General features: G+C 46.5%; 1 protein-coding gene across 1 annotated transcript in view; it reads right to left on the bottom strand.

Moving 5' to 3' along the window:
* Positions 1-16,703, bottom strand: part of LOC100119509 (protein vestigial) — a 397,514-nt gene that overhangs the window by 5,458 nt on the left and 375,353 nt on the right. The gene's annotated exons all lie outside the window — the stretch shown is intronic.

Below are 16,703 nucleotides of genomic sequence, written 5' to 3'. Positions count from 1 at the left end.
TGATCGTTATCTTCCGCGCGTGTGTATGCAGCATCGAGAGTTCGTTAGATTGATGGTCGTTTGATGCTTGTGTAATAACATTATTCAGCTCCTCGATATTTTCTCTGCGCGATTTTCCGAAAAGCTCCGAGGACGCGTACATACGATATACCTGCGGATGTGCTCATAATAATCCACAGAATACAGCGTACGATTATAGCGACACGTTACACTTCAAACAAACAATCCCTATACTCCCATCGGAGACTTAACGCGCGAGAGCTCCCATCGCAAACAAGACATCGCGCACGGCACTCTCCTCGTGTTATTTTCGCGAAGCCCGAAAAAGCCTCGCGAAATCCACGCGGAAAGATAGCTGAGATTCCCGAGGCCTATTTACTCCTTTCCGATCGGACAACTAGCTCTCCTCGCGCGCACTGATGCTCTCCCCGCGTGGTATGCGCGAAATGAAACAAGCCGTTACGAGACTACTACTGCTCTCGTGGGGCTGTTATTCTTGCGCGACGTTTCTCTCTCTCTCTCTCTCTCTCTCTCTCTCTTGGCCTCTCATCAGCGTGTAACGTGCCAACTTTGGACTCGACGACGCCCCTGCGATGCGTTCGACCGGATGGATGGCCGCCGTTGCTGCGCTGCTGCGGTCGAGTTGTTGCGGATTGTGGCGCGAAGCTTACGCTGCACACGACGTATGCGTGAAATTGTTGGAAACCCTTGACCCAACGGGCGGCCTGCTCAATTACGTATTCCTAATAACTGAGCTGGAATTGAAGGATGCGTACGTTATCCGAACGTTATCTGCTTTTGTTGATTGTTATTGACTTTTTTCCCGTTGGTCGCGCGCGTTTTGAAAACGTGCTGCTCTTTCCCGCGTGAAATAGATAAAATTCTTGATGCGATAAAGACAAACTTTTTTTAAGTGAGTTGTTTGCTCTGATGTTGATATCGTGACTGGCTCAAAACGGGCAAACAGCGCATATGATGCAATACTTATTGGAATGATCGACGTACTGTTTTCAATGAACCGACTCTAATTCATGGTAAACTTTGAGTAAACACGACATTTACTACAAAGAAAATTAAAGGTGATATTTATCTGCGCGTAACTTTTGATAAGCATGTTATACGTACAGCGATGCATGGTCGAGCATTACATTTGCGACGTGATATGTGTTTATTTAAATTAACGATCGAGATTTGATCAGTCGCGCGAGAGGAATATCTCATTAACTCGGAATTTGAGGAAAAATAAGCACGAAAAGAGCTTGGTTTAGCAACAAGTGTTAATACAGGATTGTGGCATCAATCATAATCGATCGATAGACGAGCGAGGCGAGCTCTTAAAAATAGCCAATCTTTCATTGAATTAAGCCCTTATTCAGCGCAAAGATTATAAGGACGTCTTAATGTTGCATTACGATCGTCCAATCACAGTCACAGAAATCCGAAGGTCGAGCTTAATTGATTTCTTTAAAAACAAAGTAACCGTACCCGAATTTCATTATATACCAACGAGCATCAACTGCCGCCCATATATTCTCCGAATAACAATCCACGCGTGTACAAGAGCGACTGCTTGCACATACGTTCGACCTATGCGCGGCGGGCGACGTCGCATAGATAGGCTGCGTCGCTTCCGTCGTATGTGTAGCCTCTCTCTCTGGCACCCCTGACAAGCCAACTATATACGCGAGGAGAGTCGATTGTGGCCCTCGCGCCGTCATCATGCCAGACTGCAAATAGCACACGAGCTATAGAGCCGGCTGTGCTATGCCGGCTAGCGATGAGACCAAATAGGACGTAATGCTCGCTATTTATTACATCCTCGCGATGCAAATGCCGCGGCAGGTCACCGGCATTCCGCTCGGATTTTTCGCGCTCGGCAGATGTTAAAGACGCTCGCGAGGTGTCGAAAGCCCTTTCCACACACACACACACACACGCGCGTGCGCGCACACTTGTGTATAGCTGTATACTCTCTGCGAGTAACAGCGAGGAGAAAAATAGAGGAGGGAGCGAGCCTTGATTAAAAAGCGCACCGAGAGAGAGAGAGAGAGAGAGAGAGAGAGAGAGAGAAAGATAAAGATCCTATTGTCTCAGAGAGCTCGCGCGACGTAGATGCTGCGCCGATAGGAGGGTAGGCCGAGCCAATATATTACTCAAAGCGTGACACTTTTGCTCGTTGGATCGTAATCATTGCTCACAGCCAGCCTCGTCGGGATGACGTTCCTTTTTTTCCTCTTTTATTCTCGCGCCTCTTCGGCAGCCTGACTTTTTTCAGCTGCTTTTTTCCGTCGTTATATATACCGGTGATGTTTTTTGAAAAAATTGTTTTTCATCGGAGTTTGGATTGGCAGGTGCGGGGGTCAACGTACATTACACAGGCGCGAATATTCCGCTCGCTCTCGACCCGATAATTTATTCGACGGTAGCTCGCGGTCGTCCGTAATATCCGAGAATATTTTAAAGGTAAACGCACGTAGCTTATGTACGAAGAGGTAGCATGAAAATATATATACGGTGTCGAAGACTTGCGAAACGAGTTGCCGATTAGAGTTTTTCGCTTTTGAGTCGTGCGCGGACGTTAATTGATACGCGTGCTTTGTGGGAAAGGTTTCTTGCTTTTAGTTATAGCCGAGTAGGCAGTGCGAGAGTCATGGGGACCATTAGAATTGAAAATTGCCGCGATAACGCTTTGACACCGTGAACTAGGCGGTGTTTGGACTGTAATGTAATGCGTGAAAGCGATTAATTCAGGAAAAATGAAATTGCGAAGGAGAAAAATTTATTGTTTAAGTCACTCCATTGTAGATTATAGTTCGAATATATAATGTGAGCGTTACCGACTAATAGAGATAGAGTTATACGCAGAATTTAAAATTGGTTCGATTTCGACGAAATCGAGCAAGATTACAAATCAGCAGACACGTTTTTAGTATACGAATTCCGCGAAGATAACAAAAAAGCACACCGAAGCTCTTTATAATGTATTGATAAGGCGTGACAATGTCCCTCCCCACCTATACGCTCCCAACATCCCGCGCGAAGGAAGTTACATATTCATACAAACTTATCATTTCCGCAGGCGATCTCCCTCCATACACATATACCGTCGCTCAAGTTCATTATTTCATATCTTTCTCTCTTTACACACTCACGTATACGAGCACACACTCGCAAAGTCACTTTATAAGAAGAAAACAGCTTTTATACACATATACCCCGCGAGTCGCTGAATATTCATTACGACGCATTAGCGTCGCGAGCGCTCGTATTCATATTACGCATATAGTCTTCTGGAGGCACATTTTTCTTATATTTTTCCGCGACGTACACGTGATGTACGCGCGCTTACTTTCACATAATGTATCTTCCGATTACGTATAAAGCGCGCAGGAATCAAACGGCGAAACGCGCGCGGCGATTAAGCATTTCGCTCGAGTGGGCATTAGTTACCCGAGCAAAGAGAGAATGAGAGATTCCACCGCGAGCTACGCTGTAAATAATATATAGTCTAGTGAGTATAATTCGCTCGTCGTTCAAGGCAAGCGACAAACTCGCGACGAGGCACATGCGTCAAAATGTCCGAGACAGCGAGCGTGTTGGGCCCTGCAAGCAGTGATGCACTCTGGCACTTTTAATACTTCCCCTCCGCGGAGCCCGATACAAAAATAATCGCGGCACAGTGCTATATATATACGCTGGAAGAATAAATCGCAATTTGCCGAGGGTTAATTAAACAAAAACGAACGCTGCGCTTTCTCGTAAAAATCGCACGATAACTATTTACCACATAACAACCTCCGTATATATCTATAGGCACATGCGCGTGCCTCTCTTTCTCTCTCTTTCTGGCACGTCAATGTATATAATTCAATCGTTGTCGTCCTGTCGCGTAATCGCGTCGCTAAAATCAAAAGCGGCGCAATTTCGAGATTTTAACGCGCGATTCGCGCCCCCCCCCCCCTGGTATTAAGTGATAGATCGTGCGGTCTCGGTCGCGGGCTTATCGTTATCGGGAAAATCAATTACGCCGCCGAAGAGGCGGCAGCCGAGAAAGAGCGAGAGGAGAGAAAAAGGATCGAGCGAGCGACGCACCGTCGTTTACGAGGATTAAAATCCATCGGAGATTAAATCAAGGCGCGCAACTCGCGCGCGCGCGTGTGTATGTCCAGTGTACACGTATAAGTCTCTGCAGCGAGCGGTTAGTTACCGTGGCGGAGCATCTAGTGTCGGGGCCCCGTGCGGACGACGACGACAATGTGGTAATTAATCGAGACGAGAGCCGACCTTCGATTCCCTCTCGCTCTCCTTCCTTTTTTTCCGCTGAATATTTCTATCCGCGGCCCCTCTCTCATTCCGCTCCTCCATATCTCCTTAGCTCCTCGATTTCCGTCTGTCTCTCTCTCTCGCTCCCGCACGCTATACACTCGTCGTGCTCGCTTTTTTTCGAGATGGTCCAGGTCCTGAACATCTCACGGTCTGTACACTCCTAGCCAAGAGAGCGAGGCGCGCGCGCGCGAGCGCGGCTTTTCAAAGCATTCCAAAGTACGAGAGATTGTTCTTCTTCCTCTTACCTCTCCGATCTTGCTCTCCCCCTACCCTTCTCCCCACTATCAAGCGCACACCCCTTTCCGACTCTCCTCTCCTCGCCTTCTCTCCACTTCTTCTTTCCGCACACACGTGAGAAAGCGGCTTTCCTGCTCTATACCTGCAGCAGCAGCAGCGGCACAAATGACGATGATCGCTCGCGAATTCGGTAGCCGCTCCTCCTTCCGAGAACTCGTGTGCTGGCCTACCCGTTCGACTTTTCCACCGCCTATGTAGCTTGGGAATTTCGGGAGCGAGTTCGCACGATTGTGCAGTGACGCAACCGCACACGCGAGTATATATAAACTATGGGGCAAAAATTCCTCAGAGACGGGCGATACATACGCGGCGAGATCGGATTTTTCGCGGGAGAAATTTGCCGACTGTGCGCGGCGCGACCCTTTCGCGGGTGATGAGGGAATATCGGACTTGGTTGGAGGATTTTTCGAGAGCTGGAGAAGGTTCCCTATGCGGAACTGCGGCGAGGTGACGATTTAATTATTGATGCTAAGGCGGTTACGATGAGTACAACAATGAGCTACTCGAATTTCAAATATTCATGCGAATCGCGAATTCAACTGGATTTCAACACTTCATTAATTTTGTAAATTTTTATCACCTCTATACTGCTGGCATGTAATTTCGTAATCGTTGCATAACTCGAATAATCCTTTGGAGTTCGAGCTGATAATACATTACGCGTTAAAATTGTTCCAACCGACGTTCAGGCGAGTCGTACATTTACTACGTAACGTGCAGTATTCCAATAAATCCTCATTAAAATTAAATCCACTCGACTATACAATAAGCGAAGAAAATATAAATCCGGCATCTTCCGAAAAATACATCTTGCAACATACCCGTGCGCGCTTGCGATATGACAAATGGCGGTTATCGAGCAGCGGCGAAATTGATGGTCATTGCCGGGTACTAAATATTTCCCCCCGTCTATTTTGGCGGATGCAAAAAAGGGCCGATGCCGCCGAGCGAGCGAGAGAACTTGAGAAAGACTAACGAAGAGCCGCCGCGAAAGAAAAGAAAGGCACGCGCGCGCGCAGAAGAAGCAGCAGCAGCGGCAGCGACAGCAAAGTCACATGTATAGAGAGGAAGAGAGAAGGAGAAGAGCCTCTGGGAGTCGGTCCGCGAAGGAGAGAGATTGGTAACAAGCTACCAAGCTGCTCTTACGTATCTCGCAATTTGTTTGCCGGACACGGCTATTCATCGGGCGCAACTCTACTATTTTCCCAGAAGATGAGAGAGAGAAGTCCGACTCTCTCTCTCTCTCTCTCCTCCCACCAACTTCTCTATGCCTCTTGCCTGAGAGTAATATGTCTCCCGAGCATATTACTCTCCGCGAACTCCGGCGAGAAACACTTACGCACTGATGGCCCTTCGCCAATGTCATACGCATGTGTGTTGCTCCCTATCGCGCCACGCTGAGAGAGAGAGAGAGAGAGAGAGAGAGAGAGAGAGAGAGAGAGAGAGAGAGAGAGATTCGGTGAACGAGTTACCGTTAGCTATCATTAGCCGCGAGCGCACGCGGGCGAACGGAAGAGATAGCGATAAAAACTTGCAGAATGAAGGAAACAGAGCCCCCGTATACCCACGGGAGGAGATATAGGGACTCGCCGCGCGAGATGCAGAGGCTATGGACATTTATGACTTTCGGCCGACCGCGGAATTTACATAACGCGCGAGTCTCGTTATTCAAAGTGTTAAAAAGCGGTGTCATAGCTAAAAGCCGGGGGATCGAGGACCGTTTAAGAGAACGACGCGGAAAAAAGGGGCTAAGAAAATGAAGTGAGAGCTTGCGGCGTGCGCGTAACATATTCAGTAGTATGAGGCCAAGTATGGTAAGATCATCGGCGTTTCGAGGCACGTTGTCCTTCTTTTTGCAATCTCTCTCTATCGAGCGTTTGTTCTCGTAAAATTTGATTTTTATTCACGAAAGAACGTTATGTTGCGGCATTAAAATTCTAATTTGTGAAACAAACGCTTATACGTGCGTTACGTTTTCATCGCGTTATCGAGTCGTGCAGCATAAATTAACCGTTCGAAATTGTACCTGCTAAGTCGTGAACTGCGATTTATTATGAGAGTTCTCCTTCTAAATTATAGAGATATCTATTAGCCACCGATTAAGCAAAGCAATCCACTTAGTGTGTTTCGAGAAAAAAAAATCGCGGAACAAGAAAATAAGATTAGAAAAGCACGTTTGATTAATTTCTCGCTGGCATGCACAGAAGTATAATAACAAACGTAAGTATCGATTGATATATTGTGAAGCTTTTTTTATTAATAATACATATCATTGATCACAACCATCAGGTGCAAAATAAGCCCGTATCGCATCGTGGTATCGAACGGAATGCAGCTAAATAATATACTCGAGAATGTGTAATGAATTGCGCGTATAGAGGATAAATACGGGATGGAAAATAAACAAATACAAAACGCGCCTTTTATACAAAAGGAACAGCTTAATAAGAGAGCCGCAGTATTATAGGGATTACACGCACACATATTTATGGGAAAATCAGCACCAGGTAAACCGCGCAGCAGATTAAAAAGCATCAAAACAAACAACAAGTAGAGAGAGAGAGAGAGAGAGAGAGAGAGAGAGAGAGAGAGAGAGAGAGAGAGAGAGAGAGAGAGAGAGAGAGAGAGAAACACGACGTATACGTCGTATAGATATACTCGCAAATTTCGACAAATGACAACGAGATCGCGGTGCGGCTGTATACACTGCAGTGACGTCGGCCTTTTCCTTTGTGCGCTATCTGGCTTGATTATTCACGTGGGAATGCAAAACTCATTTTCTGGAGGCATAGCTCGAGCGTTCATCTGTGACGCTCTTAACGGTTCGACCGATCTATAAATGTCCCCAGAGCTCGGTGTTTGTTTATAATATTATCTGTGCAGTACAGTTAGTACACGCGCACGTGTCGCCTTTCGTTCCTTATCGATTATGCGCTATTCGAACGATTCCTTTTTCTCCCACATAGATGAGCGATAGAGATACATTAAATTACCTACTCGTTAATTATCATTCAGCGTATTTCGTGATAACGATATAATTGATGAAATCCAACGCCATCTCGGAAACCTACTTAACCAATACACGCGTTAGATATAAAACAAAGGCCTCTCGGCGAAAATTCCGACTGAAAGAGTGAGCGCATACAACCGGGCCATCTCTCTTATTCTTCGGGGCTTCTAAATCAATTAGCGTAGCGCGGAGTTTTTCAGCAGAGGCAGCAGCAGCAGCAGCGAGAGGCAGGTCCCCGTTGTTCACACGGCGCTGCAGCAGCTCGTGGTATGGAGCCCAGAGGGAGAGAGAACGAGAGGCAGAAAAAAAAACGCCGGGGAGAAGGAACGGCCAGTTCATGAATACCAGGCCTCATTTGCATTGCATGTGCATATCTCCGCTGTGTTCCGATTTCGGATTCTTTCGCGCTAACACTTCATTTGGTGGTCCGCGTGATATTTATTGCAGCTCCTATATATACATACATGCGCGCCTACCTCCTTCGGCAGCTTATATAACACAAGGACATTCTTTTTGCGCGCTTCTTGCTGCCGGGCCTCTCGTTTTGTGCTTCTGCCCCGAGAATTCGGCGTATAATAGCGGTCTGCAGGGGGTGCAATGATCTGCTACCGAAAGGCTCGCGAGAGAGTGGTTTCTTAATTTGCCGCTACTGCTGCTGTGCTTTGTTGTATAAGTGATGGATTTACTCGCTGACGTTTGGAATTGGTTTCTCGGGAAAATACTTCGTCGTGTACGTGTATAGTGAAGCGGGGAAATATGCGTTTATGCGTTAAATAGATTATGAAAATTAAATGTAGTTTCAACAAAAAACGTAACTCGGAGACAGCGTCGAAAATAAGTTTTTATCACAAATTGCATTGAATAAAAAAAATACCATCAACGGTCGTACAAAATTAGAACAGATGAATCATCGTTCAACAGACGCATCACTTTCAATTCTTTTTGTTTTTGCTTCTTTCGAAGCTGCTGCAGTGTTTTAGGAATTTTCCTCTTACAGTCATTTTTTTATTTCACGTTTTCTTTTCAATCAGCTGCGATAACAATATAGATCCAAATCTATGTTTGTAAATAAAAAATAATAATTGGGACGTGTTCCTCGCACTGTCATCTTCTTCCACTTTACCTTGTACAATCGTTACACATTAGAATAGCATATAGAACGACCTTGTACTCCCGCATCATTAGCGCACACTCTGCGAGCGCCCGAAGCGTTGAGTGATGCACCAATCGTCGCGCGACACTGTAGAGACAGCGTCGTTCAAACCCTGACATTTCTTTCTTTCCCTCTCGCGTATACAGGACGAATAATGAGATTCTTACGAGCGAGCGTCAGTCGGCAAGGTAGTCTTTTTTTCCTTTCAGCTCTTCCTCCCTCCGTCCAGTGAAATCAATGGCATTGCATTGCCCCCGATCGTATCGAGAGCCGCTCACTATATACTCGCGAGGACGAGATGCTACTCGGCGATATATTGAGGATTTGTTACACAATTTAGTGCTCTTTCTCTCTTTCCGTTGTGTCCAGTACTGCAGCGGCGGCGGCAGAGAGACAGTAATCGCCGCCGCCTGGCTTTTCAATGCCAGCGCATAGATACATTTATACATATTGCCGCACGCTGGATCTCGTTAAGGACGAGCAGGGCGAGCAGTGATATATTAATATTGTCTCGGAGCTGCTATACGTACGCGGCGTGATACAGCGCAACGTTTGTCTGCGGCACATGCATGTGTTCCATTTGTTTACGCATCGATCGACTGCGAAGGAGAACGAGAGGGTGAGCGAGACGCAATTGGTAACTACGCGTGTTTTTCACGATGGTAAAAAGTTTATGCACTTTTCGCGTTGCAGTTGATTGATGAATTTAATCGTGTCGATTTCAGCATCAGTTTTGTATAAATTAACAAAATTGAAGTAAAATCGATATAAATTGAGAAAGTGAATAATTGTAGAATCAACGTCTTACTCCGCGAGTGCAGTTCGAATAATGACAGAGCAGGCTCGATAATGACTGTGTTTGCACCGAAACTTTCGGATTGAAAATTTTCAAACACACGTGTTCATCGATCATCATTTGAAAGGCTAATCCTCGCTGTAGATGCCTATCGTAAAATGGATCACTGTCTCGGCTCCCATATACATACCGAGGACCAACGCATATGTATACATATATCTATCTGCGCCAGTATCGTCGCGGCGCACGAAAAAGCCGGAGTTCGAAGTTGAACGCGCGCAGGTATACGACACCGGGAGAACAAGATATATCGTTGCTAGTGCTCAGCAGGTCTTTTACATCTTTCGGAGAATCATTTTCGGGATTATCGGTTTCGCGGATCCTCGCGAGGTTGAATGTATGCTTATGTAATTGTGGCACTTTTATCCTGATTCAAATTACGAGGACCGCAAATGAGCGTATAATCATCTTAAGATATTCCTATCAATTGAAACAACAAACCTTTCGAATCCTTTCACACAAATGACTATTTCAACGTATCGGAGAAATTCTTACACGCTGTTCCACGCGGCTCAAAAATCATCGACTGTGCACTGTCAAAAGCTTCTTGATAAATAGACATCTACCTATAGCCGCAAAGCGAGGATGACCAAATGCCTCCTTGTAATGCGAGCATCGTTGTTGACGCGCGTGCGCGAGCACTCGCATCATGTCGGCTCCGAGCGCGGCTGTCAATTCCAGCACAGCGACGACTTGTCGCTGCTAAACGCTGGAATGACAGAGAACACGAGGCAGACGCTGCTACCTGCCCTTGTAAAGCTGCCGCCGCCGCCGCCGCCCTTTCTCTTCCGCGAGGACGAGGAAAAATTTCGATTTTTCCAAGCCGTCGAGCCTCCGGCTATATAACGTTTGTTTGCAACGCGCGTGATTTATGATCGACCGTTTTGTTGAGTAATTATTGTTTGTAATTGCATGCTTTTTTATTTTGATTCATGCAAATTCGATTGAGTAACGTCGTGTAAAACGTGTTTTTTCTCCTCTCGATCCTTCAACGAGATAACGATGAGTTAAGTGAACTTTAATGGACCATTATTCGTATAAATATGCCGAAATTTCTTTGAATTCGAAAAGCCTTGAAAACCGCATAAATATAGACTTGTACGTCAATTTAATTAACCGACTCGTTAGCCCGCAGCGTCGATCGGTTCGCATTTGCAGTTTATAAGCGCGGCGCATTATTCGCAATTAAAAAGCGCAAAAAAAAGAATCATCCGAGTCGTGCGATTAATTGCGATGGCTGTATAGACACGTGAACGATCGGATACGCGCGCGGGATCCTTCTCTGCGTTATACAGTCGCCGTGACCTCGCGCTCCGCACGCGCCAATTAAAGCGAATGCAAGAAAAGCGTATCCTTTCATATTACCGCGGTGCTACGCTCGCGAGAGAGCCCTTTTCTTCGACTTTTTACGCAGCATCGATTGCGCGCTAAGATCTTCCTCGACGGGGACGCATGAAATTCCAACGGTCGGATGTATCGCGGTATCGCGGAGTTATTATTGTCGCCCTTGGATCGATGCATGAAAGTTTAGCTAACGGCTATTTTTATAGGAGCGAGCATCGCGAGGTAGTGAGTTATTATTGCGCGTTCCGAGTGTGACGAATTAAAATGTATAAGCTTTATTTAGAAGTCCGTGAGAGTTTTTTTTTTGCGAGCGCGACTTTGAAAGCTTTAGTCGATGATTATTTCAGGGTGATATTCGTCGGCTCTTGCATTATATATCAATTTTAGACTTATTGTATTTGACACTCGAAATCACGGTAAGTTTGTGTAACAGGCCGTGAACGAGGAAAAAATTTATCGAAAAACTGTGTGTATTGTCATTGACTACGCGCGCGCGTGTATTTAGGTTAACACAGCAGGCGTTAATCTTTTCTTTCTTTCATTTAAATTACTCGCCTGGTCGTAGGCGTCTGTACTTTTTGCCGAGAGAGTTAGTTCTGTACAAGCCGATATCGCAAATTTGAGCGGCATCGAAACTTGTCATAGTGAAAAACTTATGACAATGACACACACACACACACACACACACTCTCTCTCTCTCTCTTTCTGTTTGCACAAAATAAGCGATCGAATTGAAATATAAAACGAAAGCTGGAAAGTTCCTTGATTATGAAAATCGGGAGCAAACACGAGAGATTTTATACGCTGTGGGAAAAAAACTTCGCGCGTGAATCCGATTTGTGACAGTTTATAGATATAGTCGAAAATTTACGGTTGCTCAAACAAACTCGTTAATTCCAAGGTATACATCGCACGCATCAACTTTCCTCGTGCCTTAATTGCGAGCAAACAGCTCGAATAAATTAGTCCGTGGAAGAGACGGCTCGGAGTAATTCAATTTGCAAACTCAATATAGGATACACCTATCTCGTCGGCACAGGGAAAATCGGCAAAGTAGATCCCCCGCAGAATATAATAAGAACCCATTGACAAATCATTCGCCCCACATCTCCACGCCGGAGTTTCCTCGGCTCGCGCAGAACAATCAAGTGTAATAATGGACGAAGAGGAGACGAGTCGGAAAGCAAACAAGAGTATAGACGCGAGCTTGAACCGCGGACCCCGAGATTAACAAGCGGGAGCTCTAATCACTGAGCTAACGTCTACGATACAAGCGCATGCTATGTGCGAGCTGCGAGACGAGTCTGCGATAAGAGTCCGCAGAGCCGTACTACGATGCATAACATGCGCTTGTATCGTAGACGTTAGCTCAGTGATTAGAGCTCCCGCTTGTTAATCTCGGGTTCAAGCCCGCGTCTACTCTTTTTCGCTTTCCGACTCGTCTCCTCTTCGTCCTTTAGACAAGCATATATTATATAAGCAAGGTCCCGCGCTTGTTAATAAAATACGCCATCGGCGGACCTCTCTCAACGCTGTGACATAACCCGGTATAGCAGCTGTATGGCATATACAGGTATACAGCGACTTCTCTCCGGCGTCGCATTAACAGATTTTGCGGAATGCCTATAATTTTACAAGCCACTTTAATATGCGCGCACGGTAGCAAATGAGCGATTGTGTGTATACACGGCGTCACACACTCGGCTCCTTCTTCTCTTCTCTTCTTCATTCTCCGGGAGCCGCGCGTTTATATACACATACAAGCGCTCTTTCTCTCTCTCTCGCTCTCTCTCTCTCTCTCTCTCTCTCTCTCTCTCTCTCTCTCTCTCTCTCTCTCTCTCACTCTTGCCAGGAATTTCTACTTTCTACGAGCCGAGCATAACCTTTACCGCCGCTGTATGTACGGGAGTGGGAGAGGCAGGGAGCAAGAGACATTCTCACGCGCAAATTAATTTTAACTTTAATTTTCCGGACACGGGCTTCGACTATACTGCCGCCGCGATGCCAAAAGGCGCCGGCTTCTTTTTCTCCCTCGCTTGCATTCGTATAGGTATACACAGCATCAGGGGCTGCAGCGTGTCTTCTTCTTCTTTTTTTGCCTTTTTCTCGATTCTCCACGCGCGTGGGAGATTTAGTGATTACAATGAGAGATTTATTGTTAGAGAAGAGAGCCGCGCGCGCACGGCCAGAAGTGACGCACCGAGGTGAGATCAGCGTACGGGGCCTTGCTCACGTATACTGTTGTTGCTCGTCTTTTGTTTTATACTATTTTGTTCGTCCGATAAAAACGATAACCGATTAATCACATACTCTGCGTGCGCGAAAAGAGTTAAAACTTCGTCCGGATGAGTACTGCCTCTTCCGGATGAGGACGAAGAGTGCAATAACAGAGTATGCAGGGTATCACTTTGGATTTAAGGATTTTCGGGACGTTCCCAGGGGGACGTGGCAGGAGCGCGGAGCGAGCGACGGACAATCGGAATGCCGCTGCTTTTCGCGGATCATTATTCACTCCCATAATCTTTTGTCTCATCTATACGGCGCTCTCGTGACATTGCGTTGGCTGACAGTGACGAATCGAAAAGCTCCCAGTCAACCCTTGAGTCATTGGCTCCTCTCCTCCGCAGCCTCTTCTACACTATTATATATACATATATAGCTGCCTCGTGTGTCGGGCGTCGTTCAGAAAATGATCTCGTCAGGTTACATACTTTCTCCTCTCCGTCACCACTTGCAACGTGCCGGAATTTAATTGGAATTTTATTATTTTCCAATAAGCGTTTATCGGGGACTTGTGCACTATTATACATATAATACGCACGCGCGGAGACTGCATGGGGTTATCTTCGATCAGCGGGTAACTTTTCTTCGTTTTACGCGCGATGATTCGACGGAAATCGAAGATGCTAATCGCGAAATGTGTTCATATAATATCCCATATATACGAGAGCATCTATTTCAACCCAGTCATTTGACTGCATATGTTTCGAATGTCATTATATACATGTAGGTGCATAACGCGGCGCGCTGCGTGTTATTGAAAATTCACAACGGCCAATTTATTTATTGTAATGTGATTGATCTCGTCTCGATTTTGTATTCATTAGATACCAATTGAAGATTTAAGTGCTACGCGGACAAAAACGCGAGCGCGTGCACCGAGTCGGTTCACTTTAATGTGACGAAGTTGAACAAGATTTTTTCGAAGTAGGGTATCGCATATATGTATACTGCAGCCGCACGGAGCGAGCGAGAATACATTAAACGAAGGGCAAAGCCGCAGGGCAGCAGCAGCCGCATTATTTTACATTCTACACTTTCTTCTTTTTGCCTGCATCGCCGGAATGCCCGATGATAAATGCAGGCGTTTTTCTTAAAACACACGTGATGAGATTATCCCAGTCACCTTTAGCAGTTTTCTTACAACTCGCGCACACGCGCCGTATACTTATATATACTTTCGCTTCGTTTTTCTCTCATACGCGCGAGAGTATTCGCCGCCGATAATATTTTATATACACACGCGGTTTTTTTATCGAGATCACGCTCATCAATATAAATAAATTTGTCCTCCAATCAGCGCTCGAAGATGAAAGTCACACTTTTTTCCGTATATACATATTCTGCTCGTCACCGCGAAGGAATTTCACTTTGCGAAAAATCCAGGGAATTCGCTCAAAGTCCGCTTGAATCAAAAACACCGGAAAGTCTGAATATACTATATCAGCGCGCTATTATATCGCCTTCGCGAAAACAAACGCGGCGCATAAGCGAGCTTCCGAAAAAACGAGTCTGCGCAGCAGACATCGGGACGGTGTCAAAGAAATCGTCTGAGAGCGTACACGCAGTGTGTTCTTCTTTCCTCGAAAGAGCAAGAAAAATCGTCGCTCGTTCGCTCGGCGCATAAAAATAGTGCCGCGCACGGCGTCATCTGTATATAGTGGCAATAAGAAAGCGCCTTCGGCCGAACGAAGCGCGAAGCGGCAGCTCTCTCGTAAAAACAATTCGTTCCCAATAGGCAGCTATCTCCTTCTCGCTTGCTGCATATGCGTGCTCTGCAGATCGTAGCGCCTAAATATAGGAGACAAACAGGTTTGCTCTTCGAGACGCGACCTCGCTCTCCGTGCGCTTCTCTGCGCGCTGTGTGTGTAGCCGAGCGGAACATAATATACGCGTGACTTACGCCCCGCGTGAAAATTAAACGTATGCTGCGCGAAAGAGAGATAGGCATCTTCGCGCGAGTGAGAGTGAGAGAAAAAGGAAGGAGCTTAAAGTTTATCGGGAAATCGCGCGAAAGTACGTGCGCCGCCGGTGCGCGAGCGGGGAAAGGAGGCATGGGTGATATAGGAGATCGCCGAGGCAATTTGCCGATGTAAGTTATATTATGTGCGCGCTCGATGGTGTTGCGGGGAATCGGAGGAAGTGAATCATCTTTCAGAGATCATTAGCTGCGAGGATTTTTTCGTATCTCTCAGCTCCTCTTATATACTCGCAAAACCTCTAACGACGCGGCCCTGCAGGATTCCTCGAAATTCTAACTTCTCTTAAACTTCGAGCGACTTCCTCTCGCGGGTAAATTGAATCCGCTCCTGCTTAACCAATTCAAAATCAATTAAGTCTCCGCGGACGTAAATGAGCGCTCTCCTCTCCTCGGAACTCGCGGGCGAGTCTGTAAGTAAGTAAGTAAGCGAATTCAGCGAAGCGAGTAAGAATTTCAATTAATCGACGAAACTACGGCAATTACAGGAAAGTTAAGTCGGAATAATAGGGTCGCCTTTACTGTAGTTCGGATTCATTAACGCCGGCCGCGCGCGTCGCGCGGCAGTTTCCGCGAATGCGCCGTGGTTTATACTCGTGTAAAATAGAGAATGCCATTCTAACTCTGCGCCTATATAGTGCTTCGCGATTGAGACGTTCTCATATCGCGCGCAACACAACGCATACGGATTTGCTCTCGATTATACACCACGCGGAGCTCCGCAAAAGGAACTCGAGCGCATAGCGGCGACGTACGGTCATCGAGAGAAAATAGCGCGCCATTATGATGCTCCCGACGGACGTTTTAATTTATATTTTCCGGGGGCAGCAGACAGTCGTCGGCGGCTCGAGGCAAAGGGAAAGCGCGAGTCAAGGCGGCGGCACAAATCATTTCATAAAAATTCCTAGGCTGCAGTGGCAGCAGTAGCGTCTAGACGCGAGTAATTGAAGAAACAAAGAGGCTGCAATTACGCCGGCAAATAATGGCCGCCGTTGGTTCTTCTTCCTCCTCCGACAACCTCGAGCGGCTATCTCTCTCTCTTCCCTTGGCTTATTGCGCGCGGAACACGCATCTCTCGCGGGATCGACGCGGAAAAGAAGAAGCCGCTCTTATGCTGCGATCTGATGGCCGCCATCGAGAGACAGAGCTTTTCGATTCTCTCTCGATTTAAGGAAATCATACACCTGTGAGAAAAGAACGTCATTGCGCTATTTAATAATGGGTATCAACAATGGCGGAAAATTTTCATAAGAATGCCGTCATCCCCGCAAATACGCGAACGAAAGCTAATCGTCAACACCCACGCAGTCAGCGCAGAAGAAGAGCCATCGCGAGCGTCTGCCGCGTGCGGCGCAGGAAATGTCAGCGATTCATTCATCTCGCGCATCAGTACGCAGCAACCTTCCGCTATATCATTGTATATACCGCTGCGGCAAAGCTCTCTCGTCGGCGAGCAGAA

This window comes from Nasonia vitripennis, chromosome 4 (assembly GCF_009193385.2).
Source record: "Nasonia vitripennis strain AsymCx chromosome 4, Nvit_psr_1.1, whole genome shotgun sequence".
In the NCBI taxonomy this organism is placed as follows: domain Eukaryota; kingdom Metazoa; phylum Arthropoda; class Insecta; order Hymenoptera; family Pteromalidae; genus Nasonia; species Nasonia vitripennis.
The sequence above is the reverse complement of the archived record's forward strand: the minus strand, read 5'-3'. Positions and strand labels throughout refer to the sequence as shown.